The sequence below is a fragment of the Bufo bufo genome, chromosome 5 (genome assembly GCF_905171765.1).
Source record: "Bufo bufo chromosome 5, aBufBuf1.1, whole genome shotgun sequence".
In the NCBI taxonomy this organism is placed as follows: Eukaryota; Metazoa; Chordata; class Amphibia; order Anura; family Bufonidae; genus Bufo; species Bufo bufo.
Window position 1 is genome coordinate 400,630,384 of NC_053393.1, and position 22,871 is coordinate 400,653,254.

General features: G+C 43.7%; 1 protein-coding gene across 3 annotated transcripts in view; it reads right to left on the reverse strand.

Annotated features, from left to right (window-relative positions):
* Nucleotides 1–22,871, reverse strand: part of RIPOR2 (RHO family interacting cell polarization regulator 2) — a 163,758-nt gene that overhangs the window by 111,940 nt on the left and 28,947 nt on the right. The gene's annotated exons all lie outside the window — the stretch shown is intronic.

A 22,871-nucleotide genomic window follows, 5' to 3' on the forward strand; every position in this document is an offset into this window, starting at 1 on the left:
GAGTGATGGGGTGCTGCGCCAGATGACCTGGCCTCCACAGTCACCGGACCTGAACCCAATCGAGATGGTTTGGGGTGAGCTGGACAGCAGAGTGAAGGCAAAAGGGCCAACAAGACACCCAAGACACTATTTAAACTAAACTGATTATGACCTACAAAACATTAAAATAGTTTTTCTGAGATTTTAATACTGATGACCTTACCCCCGGAAAAGTAAGGAAGCATCTTCAGGGCTCCTGAGATGCCCTCATATCCTCCATGTATCTATCTGCTACTCTCTTCAAGCATGCATAACAAGTGTTCCTACAGTTCAGAATACCATTACCTGTGCTTTCACCAAAATCATTAAAGGGGTCTTTCTGAGAGTACAATATTTAAGACTTATCCTCAGGATAGGTCATAAAGATCAAAACGATGGGGGTTGAATGCCCGACTTCCTTCTGGAGAAGCCACGGCACTACGGTGAACACTGTGGCCTCTTCCTAGGCCAGTGACGACAGTTTCAGTCCCTTTGCAGCTCAGTCCCTGTCCCATTTAAGTGAATGGGCCTGGGCTGCAATGCCCAGCACAGCCACTAGTCCTCGTATAGCAATATTCTTGGCCTGCTGGGAGGAAGTCTAAGCACCCATCAAAACACTGCTGCCTCCTCAAATAGCTGACCGTAGAGGTGCTGGGAGTCAGATCCTCACAGATCTGATGTTAATGACCTACCCCGACGACAGGTTATCAATATTGTACTCCTGAAAGACCCCAAAACCATCATGGGATTTCAGATAATGGATCAAATTTTTACTAATCTAGTGATGGACCACCAGATCTTCTGGTCACCAGCAGATTCCCAACTGAAAATTAAAGCAATTCTAATATGTATCTTATCACATGTGATTGCTTTTAAATGTAGGAAACCGATGTAATTCTAGTCAAATCAGTGTAAGATTGTTACTTTATAGCTATTAGGATCACAGTCCCTTTACTTCCGCATATGTTAAACATCCCACTAATGAGATGCAGAATCTTCAAATCAAGTTATATTCTGTGGAAAGCCGCACGTGGTGTCTGGAATGAATCCACTAAATAACGGCAATTCAAAGTGTTTAGAGGAGAGGCTGTTACCATGACTACCACTGCTGAAAGTGACAGAATGAAGACATTGTAACAAGGAATATAGGGCTGGAGGGGCGGCAATCACATGTTCCTCATCCACATGTTGTGAGGAGGCTACAAGCAAAAGTACGCTCATTATGGAGGTATTATCTATTCCCAGTTACTGTGAAAGGTAAAGCAGCCTGATAACGTAACAAGCCTCTGTTCACATCTGCGATGGATGCTTTGTTGCAGAATATGCCATGTTTGATGGAAAAAGCAGCATTGCATGAACATGATTTTTTCAATAACACAAAGGAGACCCTGGCAGAACCCGATGGACCCCAGTGCAAGTCAGAAGGGTCTAATGGGCATCATACAGAGGAGACTACCTAAAATAGTCACTGTATTTTAAAAGGGGCTGTCAGAGATTTACAGTGTTATATATTTTTTTCATAACTGACAACCCCTTTAACAATATTTCATTTCCAAATTACATCATTTGAAAAAACAAAGTCATGGCCACTAGGGGTCTCACATCCACCAAATTTGCAGTCCACTGCCTGCTGTCAGGCAAGATCCGTCCCTGGTAACAAGACACTCAGAAGACGGTTCATAGGATATGGGGGCGTGTCAGAGCTAACTGAGCTAGATAGAAGCACTGCCTGAAGAGCAGAGAAGCTCCTTTGTGTTTGTAAGTCTGATCACTCCCTCCTCGTCAGCTTTCTGAGCTCCATAGAATAAAACAAACATAGTGGGATGTAAGGGAAGTAAGATCACTGCATACAGCACTGGCAGATTCAACAGAAGGGAGACACTCACTGCTCTTGAGTGAAATGCATCTAACTGTGCAGCTGAGACATGGAATAATGTGACTGAAAGAGACTTAAGGGAATCCAAAAATACACCAGTTCCTTCACAGTTATGAATGCATAAGGAAGCAGAGCCATTATTCAAATTTTATTTTTAAACTCAGGTGCACTTTGAGTCTAACAGTTTTCCACTGTTACATACACTAAGGACTCCTTCCGACACCCTCCTGAATAATTTTTTACCAGCTCTGTGCTTGTAAGGCAGCACCCAGATGAGATTGGGTGGCTGCTTTGTGTTCACTCACAGCAAACCATAGCCCTGTGAAGGTCTGCTGTCATCACTTACTATAGAGAAGAATAGCTGCCAACTGGCTGTGATATGCTCCAACAGCAATACTTTACCTGCGTTTCAAGTAAAGATGGCTGCACCTGCCATCTCTGCTTTATTAAAATACTTGAATTCTGCACTGCTCAGATATTTTTCCTAGAATTGCATAGATTGGAAGCTACCATGCTGATTGTCAAAGGAATGTGCCCTTAAAAAGTCTGACACCATCAGAATAGTGTAGGAACACAACCCATTGGTAAGTGGAATGGTTTCACCTAGATGCTAATTTAACATTCAATTTCAGGAGCAACTGAGGAACAGAGTTCCAAGAAAAGATGCCCCAGAAATGTTACTGCATCTGAAAACAGATATTTACTATGACATGTCAGCAGACAGGTCCCCTTTAATGCTGCAGTGTTACCTCTTCAGCAGCGTCCGATCACCCGGCTTCCTGTCTGCTGAGTGGGGGGTAACCTTTTGTTTTTGTGGTCATAGCGCTGATTGCCTGCATGAGAGCTCCTGATGCACACTTACATTTACATATGAGAGTCTGGTCTAAGACCTGAAAAGCTTTTCAGAGGTAAGCAGCTGCTGCAAGGCTACTGTGCATGCTCTGGAGCTGTCCCACTGGGATCGGAGGCCAGACTGGGGGATGCAGCGCTTGCACAATTATGCACACTCCTGCATAAGGAGGAAGGGAAGGCCTAACAGGAAAATGAGACACTTTGAGACCAAGCGCTGTGTATTTCTGGCACCACTAAGTCCTGCACAGGTTTGCCATGCCGCCCCGGAAAGGGCAAGCTCTTGCTCTAACATAGGGATCAGCAACAGCTGGCACTCCAGCTGTTCTGAAACTACAATTCCCAGAATGCTCCATTCACTTCTATGGGAGTTACAAGAATAGCGGTGCAAGTGGGAGTTGTAGTTTCACAGCAGCTGGAGTACCTAAAGTTGCTGACCCCTGTTTAACAGCTTCAATGCCAGGTATTTAATGCTAAAACTGCTGTAGTCAAAGTGACTGAAGCATTTTGAGAGGGGACTTGAATCAGGTCACCGGTTTTCTTGGTGGTGCGATCGGGCACTGTGGAAGCACTATGCAGTCTGAAAGGACCCAGGGCTGTCTGCACACTACTACGACTGAGAAGTGTAAAAATATTCCTTTGTGGGGTTATCCAAGAGTCAGACAGACCTTCCGGAGTGGCCGACCCACGGTGTAGACCAGATTTACCTGGTCCCCACCTCTGGATTCAGTGTCTAACGCTTCTAGGCCAGCTCTCTCTCTCTCTCTCTGCCCGGAGATCAATATCTGGTTATGGGAGGGCACATGTGACCGCTGCAGCCAATCACAGGCCAATGCAGGGACCTGCTCCCCTTGCGTCACGTAACCAGTTGTCATGATGCAAGAACAGCAAGTAACAACTGGTCACATGACACAAGGATAGCCTGTGACTGGCTGCAGCAATCATGTGTTCCCTCATCAATTGATGTTGATCTCAGTGCAGCAGGGAGAGGAAAAGCCATCCTAGGAGCGTTAGACACTGAATCCAGCGGTGGGGACTAGGTAAGTATGATCTTCACCACGGGTCGGGCACTCTAGGAGGTCCGCCTCTTGGATAACTCCTTTAAAAGCTTCGAAATATGCACAAACCTAAAATTTAAACGAAAACCTACAAAAATATCCACGTCTAAAAAAAATCAAATAAAAAATGTAATTACATGTGACAAAAGGCCTTAAGCAAGCGGTGCCAAGCAGCTGGTTCTCAATGTTAATCTGAATTGTGGAAATAACTTCTAGTTTTGAGACTCTGAAAGGTCACAAGCTGCGTCTTAAATGGGAAACACAGCTTGTGAGCACAGTGCCCACTGACTGCAATGGGACAGCCGCAATTAGGTGGCTGACTTGTTAGTCAAATTCAATCTGAGCATCAGTGGGTAGCAAGACTGGCATTTCAGATGGCTTTTACGGGCTGGCAAATAACTATGTGCACTTCACGTTCTGTGCCAGTTCCAAGGAGTTGTCACTTTCAATTTGTTCCTTCCTCTGAGAAGGAAGTCAGCTGTTTGCATTAAACGTGCCAGGCTCGAGTGTATTCGGAAGCAAATAGAACTTAGAAAAGCAGTATTATAGACGGTAACAAAATAGCTTCAAACAGCGGGTGGCTGTGGAGGAGACAACGGCCATTACAATACGGGGAGCAGTGATCACTAATGCCATCGCTCATCCCCATACAGAATCATAGTTTGCCGGCAGCAGAGGCTGTTTACACGGCACGATCTGCTGCCGGCAAACGACTTTGGTGACCGCAAGAATAAGCGGTTCCAAATCAACGCCATTCATTTTTTATCCAAGCTTTTTATGGTAAAATATACAGTGCCATTAGAAAGTACAACTCGTCCTGCAGAAAACAATCCCTCATAGCTGGGTGGATGGAAAAGGTAATAAAAAGTTATGGCTTTGGAAGGCAGGCAGTAATAAAAAAAATAAAATAAATGAATAAGAAGATTGTTTACTACGAGAAGGAGGTAAAACGCGCCCAAAAGGTCTTGTATGAGCTTATGGAAGATACAAAGTGTAATAAAATAAAAATAAAGGACACAACTAAATAAATAAAATAATAAAAATAATAATTAATTAAAATTTCATCAGTAGACAATGTTGCACCTTCTATCCCAGCCCCAGCGACACCTAAATGAAAAGGGACGTAAATTTTAAAAACTGAACTTAGTGTAATAAAAAAAAAAGCCTATGTATCACCAAAATAAAGACGCAAAAAGGAATTTTTTAGAAAAAAGCTTTCAAAGAAAAAATAAAATAAAATAAATATTAATTATACACACAGTGATGGGTTGTGTCTGTCAAGGCAGGTATTTTCCTCCCAGCATGTGCGGCTGGGCTGGTTTTCAGGTGAAGTAAAATACCGTACCGGAGTTTAAGTGCCAGTCCGGGTTTTAGCAGCGCCTGGCTGTCCTTAAATAGGCAGCTGGTCTCAGCAGAGATGTCCGTTTTTGGGATCAGAGGCTTTGTGCCGTGCTGGAGGGCTAAGAGCCGCACGCTGAGGAAACAGGCCCCCTAAAAGCCTGCTGTGGACTACTGGAGGCAGAACTGCCAGCAAGGTGACTTGTGTTTACGAACTTTCTATTGTGTGTAAACACCAAGACTGTAAAGTTACGTGCTGTTTTGTGCAATTGCCTCAAGTGTGAATAAACACTGACCTTTTGAGTTAAGAACTTGCATTTTGCCTCTGTACTGCGCCCGCTTACCCTATCTACCAGAGAGAAACCCCACTAAAATAATTATATACAGTACAGACCAAAAGTTTGGACACACCTTCTCATTCAAAGAGTTTTCTTTATTTTCATGACTATGAAGGCATCAAAACTATGAATTAACACATGTGGAATTATATACATAACAAACAAGTGTGAATCAACTGAAAATATGTCATACTAGGTTCTTCAAAGTAGCCACCTTTTGCTTTGATTACTGCTTTGCACACTCTTGGCATTCTCTTGATGAGCTTCAAGAGGTAGTCCCCTGAAATGGTTTTCACTTCACAGGTGTGCCCTGTCAGGTTTAATAAGTGGGATTTCTTGCCTTATAAATGGGGTTAGGACCATCAGTTGCGTTGAGGAGAAGTCAGGTGGATACACAGCTGATAGTCCTACTCAATAGACTGTTAGAATTGGTATTATGGCAAGAAAAAAGCAGCTAAGTAAAGAAAAACGAGTGGCCATCATTACTTTAAGAAATGAAGGTCAGTCAGTCAGCCGAAAAATTGGGAAAACTTTGAAAGTAAGGGCTATTTGACCATGAAGGAGAGTTATGGGGTGCTGCGCCAGATGACCTGGCCTCCACAGTCACCGGACCTGAACCCAATCGAGATTGTTTGGGGTGAGCTGGACCGCAGAGTGAAGGCAAAAGGGCCAACAAGTGCTAAGCATCTCTGGGAACTCCTTCAAGACTGTTGGAAGACCATTTCAGGGGACTACCTCTTGAAGCTCATCAAGAGAATGCCAAGAGTGTGGAAAGCAGTAATCAAAGCAAAAGGTGGCTAATTTGAAGAACCTAGAATATGACATATTTTCAGTTGTTTCACACTTGTTTGTTATGTATATAATTCCACATGTGTTAATTCATAGTTTTGATGCCTTCATAGTCATGAAAATAAAGAAAACTCTTTGAATGAGAAGGTGTGTCCAAACTTTTGGTCTGTACTGAGATTATATATATATATTACACTATATATAATAAAGAAATGACACCGCGGCACATCAATTTGGTGAAGAAAAAGTGGAATCCTTTATTCACCTGTGCGACGTTTCGGTCCGCTTACTGGGACCATTCTCAAGCAATACAGCATTGCAAAGACTGAGTATTTATGAAGCCATAACAAATCAGCATACATAAGTGACAATTACCAAAACATGCAAAAACAGTATCTTAATACATCTCATAAAAATATAAAAATGACAAGCCTGGAAGATAACCATAGTCAGAACCATAAATCGGTATATTCAAAACTTCCAGGTATATTCGTTCAGTGATATTACAGTAAGTTACATAAGTGACAATTAACAGTGAATCATCATCACCTGCAAATGTGTAGACGTAACAGGACCGAACGTGGAATCAGGCTTGCTCAATGGTGGGAGGATACAATGTTGCGAGTTACACCGCATGGATACGGCGTCCCGGAACTGTAGTTGCGCATGTCCGTGAAGTCACACAAAAGGACTCACGTGATCCCTCTGTGAGGCATCACCTGACAAGCAGCATAACAAGTCACCATCAAGACGTGAATTTATCCATCCAAACACAGGGATCTCCTACCCTCTCAAATTTTATTTGATTTGTGACTCGAGTTTTGTGATTTATGTTTTATGGTGCCCCTGTAAATTATTATATGTGGGCGAAACCACATGTGACTTTAAGTCCCGCTTTAATCAACATCGTTTTTCCATACGGAAAAAACATAAAGATTTGCCTGTTTCACACCAATTCGCGAAGATGGACCATGTTGAAGGAGATCTAAAGTTCATGATCCTTGATCAAGTTCCGTTACCGCGGACTGGTGGTGATCGCATAAAAATGCTTAAAAAACGCGAGTCCGAATGGATTTTCAGGCTACAAACTATTAGACCGAAGGGCTTGAATGTAGAATATAGGCCATGGCTTTTCATATGATTTCCTTCAGTTCTGTCCCTGCCGGTATAGGTGTTGAAGAATTTGTTCTTTTGTTTTTAATGAATATATTTGGATAATATATTTTTTATTGTTTCACTTACAGGACCTTCATTTGGAAGGGCTTTGCTCAACGGAAGGCGGGATGCGCTTTTGGACACATGCGGCTCATCCCTTGATCACTGCGTATTCAATCACACATACTAACTACTGTTACATGCGCATTTGTATAGTTACTATGGAGAATTTCCACCCGATAAGGGTTAAATCGTGACGAGCGTAGTGGGAGGGGGATGGCTGCCGCTTTCCCCTCCCCCTTTTTGCCCGCACACGCCGGAGGACAGTGCATCGCAAGAGAGCACGTCATCCGACTTTATACCCTGGGTGTTCTTTCCTTAAATTACCTTCTTATTCTCAGAATTTTCTGTTACGGCGCATGTATTTGCACATTCTCTCTTGATGGTGACGTGTTATGCTGCTTGTCAGGTGATGCCTCACAGAGGGATCACGTGAGTCCTTTTGTGTGACTTCACGGACATGCGCAACTACAGTTCCGGGACGCCGTATCCATGCGGTGTAACTCGCAACATTGTATCCTCCCACCATTGAGCAAGCCTGATTCCACGTTCGGTCCTGTTACGTCTACACATTTGCAGGTGATGATGATTCACTGTTAATTGTCACTTATGTAACTTACTGTAATATCACTGAACGAATATACCTGGAAGTTTTGAATATACCGATTTATGGTTCTGACTATGGTTATCTTCCAGGCTTGTCATTTTTATATTTTTATGAGATGTATTAAGATACTGTTTTTGCATGTTTTGGTAATTGTCACTTATGTATGCTGATTTGTTATGACTTCATAAATACTCAGTCTTTGCAATGCTGTATTGCTTGAGAATGGTCCCAGTAAGCGGACCGAAACGTCGCACAGGTGAATAAAGGATTCCACTTTTTCTTCACCAAATGGATGTGCCGCGGTGTCATTTCTTTATTTTATATCATACACCTTGGTAAGGTGTTTTCATCGCTGGCACCCAAAATACTTACCACCAGGAGTGCTGCCCTGAACTTTCATCTCTATCTATCTATCTATCTATATTTACAGTTGCAAGAAAAAGTATGTGAACCCTTTGGAATTATATGGATTTCTGCCCAAATTGGTCATAAAATGTGATCTGATCTTCATCTAAGTCACAACAATAGACAATCACAGTCTGCTTAAACTAATAATACACAAAGAATTAAATGTTACTATGTTTTTATTGAGCACACGATGTAAACATTCACAGTGCAGGTGGAAAAAGTATGTGAACCCTTGGATTTAATAACTGGTTGAACCTTCTTTGGCAGCAATAACTTCAACCAAACGTTTCCTGTAGTTGCAGATCAGAGGTGCACAACTGTCAGGAGTAATTCTTGACCGTTCCTCTTTACAGAACTGTTTCAGTTTAGCAATATTCTTGAGATGTCTGGTGTGAATCGCTTTCTTGAGGTCATGCCACAGCATCTCAATCGGGTTGAGGTCAGGACTCTGACTGGGCCACTCCAGAAGGCAGTCTGTTGTTGATTTACTTCTATGCTTTGGGTCGTTGTCCTGTTGCAACACCCACCTTCTGTTGAGCTTCAGCTGGTGGACAGATGGCCTTAAGTTCTCCTGCAAAATTGTTTGATAAACTTGTGAATTCATTTTTCCTTCGATGATAGCAATCTGTCCAGGCCGTGACGCAGCAAAGCAGCCCCAAACCATGATGCCCCCACCACCATACTTCACAGTTGGGATGAGGTTTTGATGTTGGTGTGCTGTGCCTCTTTTTCTTAGTGTTGTGTGTTTCTTCCAAACAACTCAACTTTGGTTTCATCTGTCCACAGAATATTTTGCCAGTACTGCTGTGGAACCTCCAGGTGCTCTTGTGCAAACTGTAAACGTGCAGCAATGTTTTTTTTGGACAGCAGTGGCTTCCTCTGTGGTATCCTCCCATGAAATCCATTCTTGTTTAGTGTTTTACATATCGTAGATTCGCTAACAGGGATGTTAGCATATGCCAGAGACTTTTGTAAGTCTTTAGCTGACACTCTAGGATTCTTCTTCACCTCATTGAGCAGTCTGCGCTGTGCTCTTGCAGTCATCTTTACAGGACGGCCACTCCTAAGGAGAGTAGCAGCAGTGCTAAACTTTCTCCATTTATAGACAATTTGTCTCACCGTGGACTGATGAACAGCAAGGCTTTTGGAGATACTTTTATAACCCTTTCCAGCTTTATGCAAGTCAACAATTCTTAATCGTAGGTCTTCTGAGAGCTCTTTTGTGCGACGCATCATTCACATAAGGCAATGCTTCTTGTGAAAAGCAAACCCAGAACTGGTGTGTATTTTTTATAGGGCAGGGCAGCTGTAACCAACACCTCCAATCTCATCTCATTGATTGGACTCCAGTTGGCTGACACCTCACTCCAATTAGCTCTTGGAGATGCCATTAGTCTAGGGGTTCACATACTTTTTCCACCTGCACTGTGAATGTTTACATGGTGTGTTCAATAAAAACATGGTAACATTTAATTCTATATGTGTTATTAGTTTAAGCAGACTGTGATTGTCTATTGTTGTGACTTAGATGAAGATCAGATCACATTTTATAACCAATTTGTGCAGAAATCCATATCATTCCAAAGGGTTCACAAACTTTCTTGCGACTGTAATTTATATATATATATATATATATATATATATATATATATATATATATATAGATAGTAGATGAAAAACTACCGCACTCCAAGTAAAAGTAGATGGTGTTTATTCACCCATGTGGATGGCAACGTTTCAGCTCATACAAAGAGCCTTTGTCAAGCTCTTGTATGAGCTGAAACGTTGCCATCCACATGGGTGAATAAACACCATCTACTTTTACTTGGAGTGCTGTCCGTTTTTCATCTACTATTGACGGGGTAAGCTGCTACATCCCTGGACATAGCACCCTTTTGTGTTGTTCTTCCGGTGCCACCATTGTTTTTCTTTTTTTATATAAATATATATATATATATATATATATATATATATATATATATATATATATATATATATATATATATATATATATATATATATACACATACACACACACATACATACATACATACATATACAGTGATCCCTCAAGATACAATCGCCTCATGAGTTGAAACCAGACTCAACATACAATGTCTCAGACTCAGACCCAACCAATGCCACTTCTCTGGTACAATAGCTGTATTAGTTGCTAGTTAGCAGCTATTCCTGACTGTTATATGTAAGGACTTGTTTGATCTGTCTTAGTCATCTGCCTTTTTTTCTTAAAATCTTCATTTTCTCTCATCTTGGATGACATTTTGGGGCTTTGGAACTGATTTCTCAACTTACAATGGTTTCAACATGCAGTGGTCTTCCTGGAACCAATTAATATTGTATCTTGACGGACCACTATATATTTTGGTTAAATCAGGTTAAATGGGCCGGTTTTGAACTGTTTAAGATTGTATTCCACAATGCATTCATATTATGGAGGTCGGGAAAATCAAAGTGTACCTAAACCTGAAAATTTTGATTAAAAACTAGTTCACTCTGTAAGAGTTTTATCCTGTTTTAGGTTACATGCACACAACAGTTGTTTTGGTGCGCATCCGAGCCACAGTTCTAGAGATATTTTTGAGATATGTAAATTAGTCTTGTAGGTGCCCAAGGGGCTATACGAACCTTCCTGGTGCCCAGCCACGCGCGCCTGTGAAGGAGCCCAGCACCGCCCATGTCCTCCGAATCTCCTCCTTTCATCACCAATAGATTGCCGTAATCTCGCGATGCGCGAGCTCGCGCATGCGCAGTGCCGGTATAGTGTTCCTTCCCGGTGCTGGCATCCGCCTCAGAAAAAGAACTGCACATCGCGAGATTACGGCAATCTATCGGTGATGAAAGTAGGAGATTGGGAGGACACAGGCGGTGCTGGGCTCCTTCACAGGCGGGCGTGGCTGGGCACCAGGAAGGTTCGTATAGCCCCTTGGGCACCTACAAGACTAATTTACATATCTCTAAAATCCTTTTTTAAAGAAAATAAAAGCACACAGACAGGTATATTGCGGATATGCTAGCGGCGATCTAGCCGTGCATGTCCGCATCTCTATAGCCCAAAACTTGGTGACAGAATTCCTTTAAGCAGAGCAAGAGCAGCGAGTATACAGTAAATCCACATGAGACTGCAACTACTGCTGTACGGAGCAAAATGAAGACCAAGGCAGCCTCCAAAACTGGTCAGATGCAAAATCGTGGAGATTAACACATCAAGGTTTATTATAATAAAAAAAAAAAAATCCCAAACTATGAAGATCCCACACACCATTAAATACAACAAAATGGAAAGAATATGGCACAACTACAAATCTAACAAGAGAAGCCACAGATGGGACAAGGAGGGCATTAAAGGGGTTTTCTGGGTTAAGGATACTGATGACCTATCCTCAGGATAGGTAATCAATATCAGGTAGCTGGTGGTCCGACATCAAGCACTGGCACCAATCAGCTCTTCCCAGCAGCCTTTGGCACCAGAATGAACACTTTGAATAAAGCTGAGAGCAGAGATCCATCCAAAGAGCAGTGGAAGTGCCGAGATACTGCAGTTCAGCTCCCGTTCACTTGAAACATTTTGGAGATACTGCATCAGATGTAGTCCAGGTCCCTCTCATTGTATTTTTAAGGCTGCCCATAGTTGTGGCCGCTACTGCAGCCCTGCAGCAGTGACAGCGCGTGCGCTGATGCTTCTTCACCATTTCCAGTATATGTGGCCAGGTTATTGAGTGTAGATTTCCTGAGCATGTGCAGTAGCTTCTGCCCTACCAACTCCCTGCACTTCTGCTGAACAGGATGGCTGCTGTGCATGCGCAGTGGCCCAGGAGCCATCCTCATCACTTCAACAAAAAGCACAGCAGGTGAGGAAAGATTACATGGAGGGGTGAAACACGTATCATTATAATACAATTGAGACTTGGGGGCAAAAAGGATGATGAGAATATCCCGTTAAATCAAACTAGCCTTTAATACATACAAACCCCAAAGGGACCAGCAGTCTGCACTGGACACAACACAGTATCAACACTACCCAAATTCCACTATTTTTAGGGGCCGGCGTGAATATTAATGACAAAATCTGATCGCTATTTGCAGCTTCTGCAGCAGTTTCGATCAATCCTCCTTCATGTTTAAACTTGCCAGCGTCATAGCTTGTAATAAGAACGGCCCATGCTACATACACTGTAGGGCCCCTTGAGGTATGTATATTGGCTCTGTATAAGCCACTTGTGTCTCTGGGCTGGAGCAGATGCAGTGTTCAGCTACGTATACATGGCTGCCACTGAGCCGTGTATACTACTCTATTTTTGTAGACTTTCAACCTCTTAATTGGAGCTAGCAGCAGGCACTGACAATACATTTCCTAGTGGGATGCGGGAGCTGTTGCAGTGAAGTAATTAAGACATTATTTAATGACTCGGTACGCCTAGGCATCCATAAAAAGCAAACGGAATCTAAAGAAAAAAAGATCTGCTTTCTCTCCAGTACTTGGATTCACACACAGGGGGCGATATCAACCCTTGTACATCAGAAAACGGCCAAAGACACAAAGTTTAATGTATGCCCCAGTTGTGTTGGTTTTATGTCCCAACTGGCTCTTCTTCAAAAACTGAGCACAGTGGGGCAGGGAGTGGGCAGTACAGGGCAGGGGGTTGGCTGGCACATTATAACGCACCCCAGGAATCTGGCATACATTATACCCAAAATCTACACAAGCTCGCTTGCAGGCGTAGATTTCAGTTCTGGCACATAGACCTGCAGATGAGCCGCAATAATTAAGAGGAGAGCGTCCCTTTATAATCGTGACATCTCTGATGACAGCAGTGACTGGATTAAGACCAGAGTGTAAAACAGCAGTCTTAAGAGGCAGATTGGAGATCCTTGGGCCCACCAGAGGAAACTATTCTTGGTGCCCAAGCCCTATATCATCAATAAAAGTCTAACAGGTTTTAAATCAAAGAAATAATAGACCCTAGTGGCAAGTGATTATCTCCAGGGACAGCTCCAAATGGGATTTTTCTCCTGGAACTTGAGCCTAGTATGGCTTCAGATACTGTGTCCACCACAGGATCCCCTAGTACTCTGGTGGGACAGTCTGACCCTGCCTCCATAGTGTTGGACTATAGCAGGAGTGCACAACCTATGGCCAACAATACTTTTGGCCTATTCCCAAGCCATCAGGCCACCACTGTTCTGCAACAAGGTGGTACAGCACTTGGCCATCATTGTTGCAGAAACGGGGAACATGGGACACTCTTATTCGTAACTGGTGGGTGGGTCCAGCAGTGGGATCGGACACTTAACCCCTACAGTGCTCCAGACTAAAAATAAATAAACAGGAGCCATTGGCTCCTAAACTGAATAATGAAAGAGACAAATAAATTTTTTAGTCGCCAAATTGAAAACATATATAGTTATAATAAGAAATAAAAAAAAAAAAAAAAAAAGACTTCAAGATGAGACGCAGGTTACATTAACGAGGCAGCACTACACGATACCAAAATTTTGATTCGGTTTCGATACCAAAAAACATCATTCTGCATTTTATGGAACGTCTGGCCCTATCCTATTTTTTGGGGGGACAAGGTGACACGGTTATTTTTTTTTTCTTTTACAACGTTCACCGCATAGGAGATATTTTTTAATAGTTTGGACTTTTCGGACATGGTGATATGTAATCTGTTTATTTATTGTTTATATTTTATAAGTAAAATTGGGAAAGGGGGCAATTTATACTTAGTATTTTGGGGTTTGTGTTTTTTTTAAAAAGTGTGAAAAAAAATTAAAAATTAAAAATGAAGTTTATTTACTAACTAACTATTAACCCCCTAGGGGCTACAACCCTTGTCCTATTCACCCTAATAGAGCTCTATTTTAGGGTGATTAGGACTTCACACTCTCCCTGCTGCCCTGTGCATAGATTACCATGGCAGCCACGGCTTCAGTAGCGTCCTGGCTGCCATGGTAACCGATCGGAGCCCCAGGATTATACAGCTGGGGCTCCAATGGGAACTGCCGCTGAGGAGGAGGGGACCGGACCCTGTGGCCACTGTGCCACCAATGATGTTAACCCACCCATTAATTCAAATACAAGAGGCGGGTGCTGGCTGCAGAATCATATAGCCGGCACCAGACCTCTATGAGAGGTAGCTGCGATCCCCGGCAGTTAACCCCTTAAGTGTGGCACCTTAGGGGTTAACTGCCGCAGATCGCAGCGCCCTGTCATAGAGGTCGGGTGCCGGCTATGTGATTCTGCAGCCAGCACCCGCCTCTTGTATTTGAATTAATGGGCGAGTTAACATAATTGGTGGCATAGTGGCCACAGCCCGTCCCCTCCTCTTCCCCTCTGTCTTTTCAGTGGTGGCAGGGGCAGATGGGAGAGAGACTGCTTCCTTCTCCCCTGTGCTGCTGAGCAAACGCCTTCGCTGGGGCAAGGAATTATTGGCATCCAAACCCTGCCGCAATATTCAGCTACATCGCGGCAGCCCTGTCGCAAATGGCGACAAGGCTAAAAGGTCTTGTCACTATTTGCAAATTTTAAGGCGCATTGGCGACCATTTTGGTCGCCACTTGGAGCACTGCCCTTGGAAACCCTTTATAGGTGCAATGTATTGGGTTATGCACAGTGCAGCCCATGACAGCTATGAACCCTTTCTGGGGTTGTTTGAATCTCTCTCTCCTCAGGCCCTGAACTAGGTATAGATTCAGTTAGGTCCTGCTAAGTTGTTCCATCTTCAGCTGGTGGCCAACCGAGGAGGTGGGGCTTAGAAAGAGTTAATTCTGTCCTATTACAATTTACAGAGCAGGAGGAGGTGAGCAGATCGATACAAAAGTTTCATCAGAAAAGAGTCAGCAAAACTTCTCTAATTTTATCTTTCCTTTTTTACAATCTTTCAAATCTCTGCCCTTTCCATCGGTTGTTGCAGGAACACCAGATCTGACCAAAGTACCCCAAATTGCACATGCAATATCAATATAAAGGGGGAGATTTTACGCCAGCTTTGAAATCTACTGCATTGTGCGAGGATGTACCTAATTAATAACGAGGCACAGGCCTTGTGATAAATTAGACTCATCCTTTGGTAGTCTGTGAGCCAGAATATAATCACTGCCTGAAAACACATTGAGCTGCTTCACAGCCCCTCCCCTCTGTTTTGAGTGACAGCTGTGGCCGCCTCGTGGTTGGATGCTACAACTGTCACTCAGAACAGAGGGGAGGGGCTGTGAAGCAGCACGATGCAGAGGGCATGTCACGGTAAAGCCTCACCCTGGCCACTTGAGAGAGGAGAATTTGGCAGAATAAAACTTCATTTGCTCACTACTCCTGATGAGAAGAGCTCCACAAAATGTATGTTTGTCCTTCTCTCCCCAGTCGCAGGCTAATGTGGTCAGTAGTTTAGCAGGGTCAAAAGTGCTGATAAACTTACTTTAATAACAGAGAAACCAGATATATTTTAGGGCTTATGGAGATGAACGATGCTCACGTCCGTGTACCGGCTGGGTTTAGGACAGTAAACAGACTGCATATTGACCCATTATAGTGAATGAGGCAGCTCACATCTAATTTTCTGAACAGACTGAGAAAATTGCAGCTTACACTACTTTGGTCCAATTCCCTTGGAGTTGCTGTATTACTCCAGACCTGAACCAGCTAACGTTACATGTCCGCGTTGATGCATTCTCTATCATACACAAAATGCACTCTACGGATGGCAGTCACATGAAGGGAGAAGACTGCAGAGTCTGAAGGGAAAACGGCGCTGCAGGCCAGCAAATACTGAATACACTTCTAGGTCATACAAATAATGCATTAGTTGATGAATTAAGCCTAGAGATATACAAGTTCTTTTAGATCATGTAACCTTAAAATAGGAACAATACAAAAAGGAGAGGTCTTCATTAGGGGACACAAGAAGGTGATACGGGTTAGAAATAATGAGATCTGGTGCTTATTCCCTGCAGAAAATCATGTTCAGTACCGTACTAACACTGTACATACGCTATTTCTCTGCAAGTGTGGGCGGCGTTACCTCGCGTCAGTGATGTAGCAGGGGGAGGGGCAACAACGACGCTCATGGGGATGTGGAGTCTCAGCCCAGGAGAGGTGTGCTTGGGCTCTGCTGGAGGGTTGGCCAAGGCCCTATTGAAAGAAAATAACACCCCTCTGGGCATCTTACTGCCTAATTTGCATATCACCACAAGTAGGGGTGGGCGATATAGGCGATATAAATTTGTGCCACCATATAGATTTTGTGCATATTGCCGGACCGCGATATGACCATGGAGCGGTAGTGAATGATCGCTCTCTCGGCAAGCACCATGTTCTCCTGAGCCGGCACAGTGGAGAAGGAGAGAGTCCCTCCCTCCCCACTGTGCGCCGCTGCAGCTGGCCACCAATAAGAACAGAGTAGGAGGAGGAGGGGAGGGACTGTGGCCACTGCGCCCCCAATGAATGCCTGAATACCAACGTAGCGTTCATGTGCCGGCCATTTCCCGGCCCCTATGACTGCATGCTGCGATCCGCCGCAATTAACCCCTCAGTTGAGGGGTTAATCACGCGGATCACAGCGTCCTGGCGGAGGTCGGGTGCCGGGAATGTTCTTCAGTCTCTGCATTGTGGCAGTGGGCAGTTCCGATCGGAGTATAATGCTGCTCACTAACATACCATGGCAGCCAGGACTTCAGTAGCGTGACTCCTGGCTGCCATGGTAACCGATCAGAGCCCCAGCATTACACTGCTGGGACTCCAATCGGAACTGCCCACTGCCACCAATGATCGGGAAGGGGGGGAGGAGGGGGACCCTGTGGCCACTGCCACCAATGATTAATACTGGGGAGGAAGGGGGGGGGTGGGTTTGAGTTACCAGAGAGGGCTGATAAGAGGGAGAGGCTGGGGGGCTGATCAAACTGGGGGGCCCATGAGTTTAAACAACCCCCCCCCCCCAAATATAGAAAACAATATATCGCGATATATAGCGCACATGCTTAAAATTATATCGCAATATAGATTTTAGGCCATATCGCCCACCCCTAACCACAAGATAGAAAACAAGAAACGCCAAATGAAAAGTACATCAAGGAAGGAGGTGTTGTGTTCTACATGGGAGTAGTTTTACTTTATTAGTGATAATCCATGTGACAGATTTCCTTTAAAGGGGTTGTCCAGGATTTTGATATTATGATGACATATCCTAAGTTTAGGCCATTAATATCATATGTATGGGGATCGGTCTCCCTGCACTCCGGCAATCCGCTGTTACCTTGTAGCACAGTTCTGTCCATTGTGTAGCGAATACAGCTGGTAACTGCAGCATTGTTCCCACCAAAGTGAATGGAGCAGCGCTGCAGTAACCAGCTGTGTCCACTACACATGGATGGCGCTGTGTAGTTCCAGCACCAGAGCTACAATGACATCTGAGATGTCAGACCCTGCTAATCTGATATTGACAGCCTATCCTGAGGATAGTCCATCCATATCAAAATTCTGGACAATCCTACTTGTTAGAAAAATGCTCAGTTGTAATCTGACTGCTGCGCTATGACAGGGGAAATTAAACATTACACTGTGCGATTGAAATCTGTATAATATAGGACAGGACCTCCTCTCTTCATGCACATTTGCGGTCAGCCATCTTTTCCGAATCTTTCCCAACTTCTCCATACACATGCACATCTGGCTAGGATGAACCTGTACAGTATGTGTATTCAATGGGGACAGTCAGGAGCTCCCCTCACACATGAGACTGCTGGCCGTACCCCGCACCCCCGCTGAACAGCTGTTTGAAGAGGAAGCAGTGCTTCATGCAAGCGCTACAACCTCTTCATAACACTGCCCGTCGTCTCAGAAGTGAAGTGCAATTAAAATTACTTGTTCCAGTCACTTGAATGGGGCGAGTACTTGTACTTACCCTGCACTTCTGAGATGACGGGCAGTGTAATGGAGAAGTAGCGCTCACATGGATTGCCGGTCCCCCACAGATAAGATATTGATGACATATCCTGCAGTATATATTGAGTATATATTATGACACAGGAGTAGAAGGTGGTTACTACAGATGCAGACAGTACGCAGTCCTTAGAAGAGCAGCATGCACAGCTAGGCACATAAGGAGGAGAATCAGACTTTCTGGATATTTTTCATTTTTAGCTCCTATAAAAAGATAACGCAAGATATTATATAGGCATTACACATCTTATGCCCAGTATGCAAATATATGCTTTAGCAGCTGGACACCGACTAAAGGAATGAACTTCATTTTACTAAGCAACAACTTGTCCTTCAATAGAGAAGTTTCTTGTTACCAGGCAGGCACACACATCCCCATGGTGGTAATACAAATCACAGACTGAGGATTCAGTTCACTTCTCACCTACCCTTCCTATAAGGAATCTGAAACACTCGCTTCACCCCTCCACCCAAACGTATCTTCCTGTACACAAAACATAGAAGAGGATTCTTCATAAGAGCAGTGAGACTATGGAACTCTCTGCCTGAGGAGGTGGTGATGGTGAGTACAATAAAGGAATTCAAGAGGGGCCTGGATGTATTTCTGGTGTGTAATAATATTACAGGATATAGCTACTAGAGAGGGGTCGTTGATCCAGGGAGTTATTCTGATTGCCTGATTGGAGTCGGGAAGGAATTTTTTATTCCCCTAAAGTGAGGAAAATTGGCTTCTACATCACAGGGTTTTTTTGCCTTCCTCTGGATCAACTTGCAGGATGACAGGCCGAACTGGATGGACAGATGTCTTTTTTTGGCCTTATATACTATGTTAGTAGAAAATACTTTTTTTAATCTGAATTGTGTGGGCAGGAATCAGAGTTCACAATTGAGTTGGTTTCCTCTAAGGCTACTTTCACACTTGCGGCAGAGTGATCCGGCAAGCAGTTCCGTCGCCGGAACTGCCTGCCGAATCCGGCAAAACGTATGCAAACTGATGGCATTTGTAAGAATGAGCAGGATCCTGATCAGTCAGAAAAATGCATTGTAATGCAAAACGGATCCGGCATTTATTTTTTTCAGCTTTTTTCCAGTCTGCGCATGGACAGATCCGGCATTCCAGTATTTTGAATGCACTAATACATTCCTATGGAAAAAAAATCCGGTATTCAGGAAAGTCTTCAGGTTTTTTTGGACTGAGATAAAACCATAGCATACTGCGGTTTTATCTCCGTCCTGATTAGTCAAATAGACTGAACTGAAGACATCCTGAACAGATTGCTCTCCATTCAGAATGCATGGGGATAAAACTGATCAGTTCTTTTCCGGTATAGAGCCCTTTTGATGGAACTCTATGCCGGAAAAGAAAAACGCTAGTGTGAAAGTACCCTAAAGGGGTCCATACACCTCAGTTTAAAGGTAATCTGTCCCCACAATCTTGGACTATTATCTGCAGTAATACATAAGGAGTCCAGGTCACCATTTTTTAACCTTCTGCCTCTTGTTCCTCCACTATCAACGTTCTGACATACACAGTCTGGACTGCTGTCCTAACATAATGGAGAGGACTCAGTCCTGACAACGTATTTTAGCTCATTTTCAGCCCTGACAGTGGGGGAACTGGGAGCTGTGGGAAAATAAAAAATATAGTGATCAGTCCTCCTTATCTGCAGGACTACTCATTCAGATAACAGTCTATTTACCGTCAGATTAGGTCGGGGGGGGGGGGGTGTCAAAATTCAACATGACTGATCCTCTGTTCTCACGTGAGACATGTCCCTGCAAGAGGTATCTGGCAGAGGCTTATTCTCCTATCCCCACTCAGAACACATGCATGCCCAGCCAGACTGAGAATGCATATGTATGGGAGGGGACAGGAGGAACAGCCAAACAAGTGTTTAGCTGACAACTGATAGCATATAGTGTATGGCCTTCTTAAAAGGTTCCTCCAGGCTCCTGATAATGATGACCTGTCCTCAGGATAGGTCCTCAATATTCCATCGGTGGGAGTCTGACACCCTGCTCCCCGCAGCCTTAGGTGCCAGAGCTAGGACTATGAATGGAGCTAGAAGCACAGCTCCCTGACCACAGCATCAATATCAGGAGCCTGGAGAACCCCTTTAAGGCCTCATGCACAAGACAAAGCGGTGTGCAGGGGGGGCTGTATGGCGGCATACACATTTAGCTGTTGTTCTACACTATAAAGTCAAACAAACTGTTGGTTGCCGTACACCAAAGATGTTCCCCCTTAGATTCTAGGTGAGAACAGCTACGGAATACTAGATCTGATGGAGAATACTAAAGGCACAGCAGAGCTATGGGTACCATATCACAACTCAGAAGCCATGTGCATGAGGCCTAAGGACATCCCTGTATTTAATCCTAATGGCCTTAGAAATCAAAGACGCCATTGTTGCGGAGAATAAAAAGCTGTAATGTTTTCTGGACCCATGAGACTTCACAAAACAGCCTTCTAAAATATAGGTCACACAGTCAGGTCCATAAATATTGGGACATCAACACAATTCTAACATTTTTGGCTCTATACACCACCACAATGGATTTGAAAGGAAACGAACAAGATGTGCTTTACCTGCAGACTGTCCGCTTTAATTTGAGGGGATTTACATCCAAATCAGGTGAACGGTGTAGGAATTACAACCGTTTGTGTCAATGTCCCAATATTTATGGACCTGACTGTATATACTGCTAAACCAAACAGGCCAGCACTGACACCTCACAACCGGCTTGTGCTAATGTACTAAAGATTTATACAGAGGAAAGCATCATTTTGTACCATCATTTTTAATAATATTGGTCAATTTTGTTTCCAAGCCGATAATGTGAACAGACAAGGTCTGAATAAATAGTAATTCTTTTCTAGGAGCCTGAAAGTCAAGACTTCCCAGAACTGCTGTTAGATATACATCCTACAAGATGTATACATGCCTGATGAAGGACGTTCCATCATAAAACGTTTGGTGCCAGACCTCTGGGCCTATGTGTTGTTATAATGTCACATCATACTTCTGAGTCCATGCTTAACAAGTAATTTAGACACTTCTCTTTAGTGATCCAGCAGAAGGACATGACCTACAGAATGGGGCATTTCGGTTCTGTAAAGTTACAAGTTACAAATATCAAATCAGTGGGGGTCCTACCGCTGGGAACCCCACTAATCACAAGAACCGGACCCTGTAGAGACCCTCTAAAATGAAAGGAGTGGCCTGTTGGGCAGCGCAATTCAATTTTTATGGGAGTTTCAGAGATAGCCAAGCACTATCTCCAGGACTCCCATAGAAATTAATAGAGCGGCTGCGTGCAGGGTCTCTTCATTTCAGGGGTCCATGGGGTAAAGGGTCCCCATTATTGGAGGGGGTCCTGGCGGTAGGACCCCCACCAACCCAATTGTTAAAATAATTGGAATACCCTTTAAAAGGGGTATTCCCATCACATACAATAGGAGCATATCGCTAGGATATGCCCCCCATTGTCTGATAGGTGCGGGTCCCACCTCTGGGACCCGCATCTACAAGGAGAACGGAGCAGGGAGAGCTGTGGCTGGAGGGCCGTCCACCACCAAGCACTGCTCCCATACAAGTGAATGGGAGAGCACCGCGCACGCGCGGCCCCTGCTCCCATAAATTTCTATGGGGCAGACGGAAATAGCCGAGCCAGCGCGTTTAATCTGTCTTTATAGAGAATTATTGCTTATTTAAGTTACCACTGGTGGGATTACAAAATGGCTTGACGTGATCAGTATGGATCCACGAATTCTGCCAGAGGAAGGTCTACACGACCAGAACGTCCCGTTTTTGGCCTTTCCTTCAATTACTGAACTATATGCCTGAAATCATAACTAAATTAACACCGAATGGCAACGGTGCGCAGTGAAATTTTGGATTTTGCTATAGTCATATATATATAACCCATAACGCCCGGACTTACGGAAGCAGCATAGCTTGCTCTGCTACACCATTTGTTTTTGCTTTTTATAAATATAGCTGTTATTTATTTGGGACAGAAGGCACAAAAGATGCAAAAATGCAAACACAGGATAGAGATATATATATATATATATATATCTATTACACACACATACATACATACATACATACATACATACATACCACTAGTGACAGCAAACCCCATGTTAAATTTGTAAATTTAGAAAGTTGTAATATCAGTGGAAGAAAAATCACAGCCGGCCCATCACTACAGAATGTCACAGTGGTCTGTAAACCAAAAGACACCCCACGAGCGCCTTCATATTATTACAATTCAGTGCGGTCTTGTCTCAATATAGACCACAAAGCAACTTAGAAGACATCCTGGTTGCTTGCTTGAACATGATGTAAGAGCAAAATCTCCAGATCTCAATGTGGAGCATTGTGGCTTGATAAAATGACAACATCTTTAATCT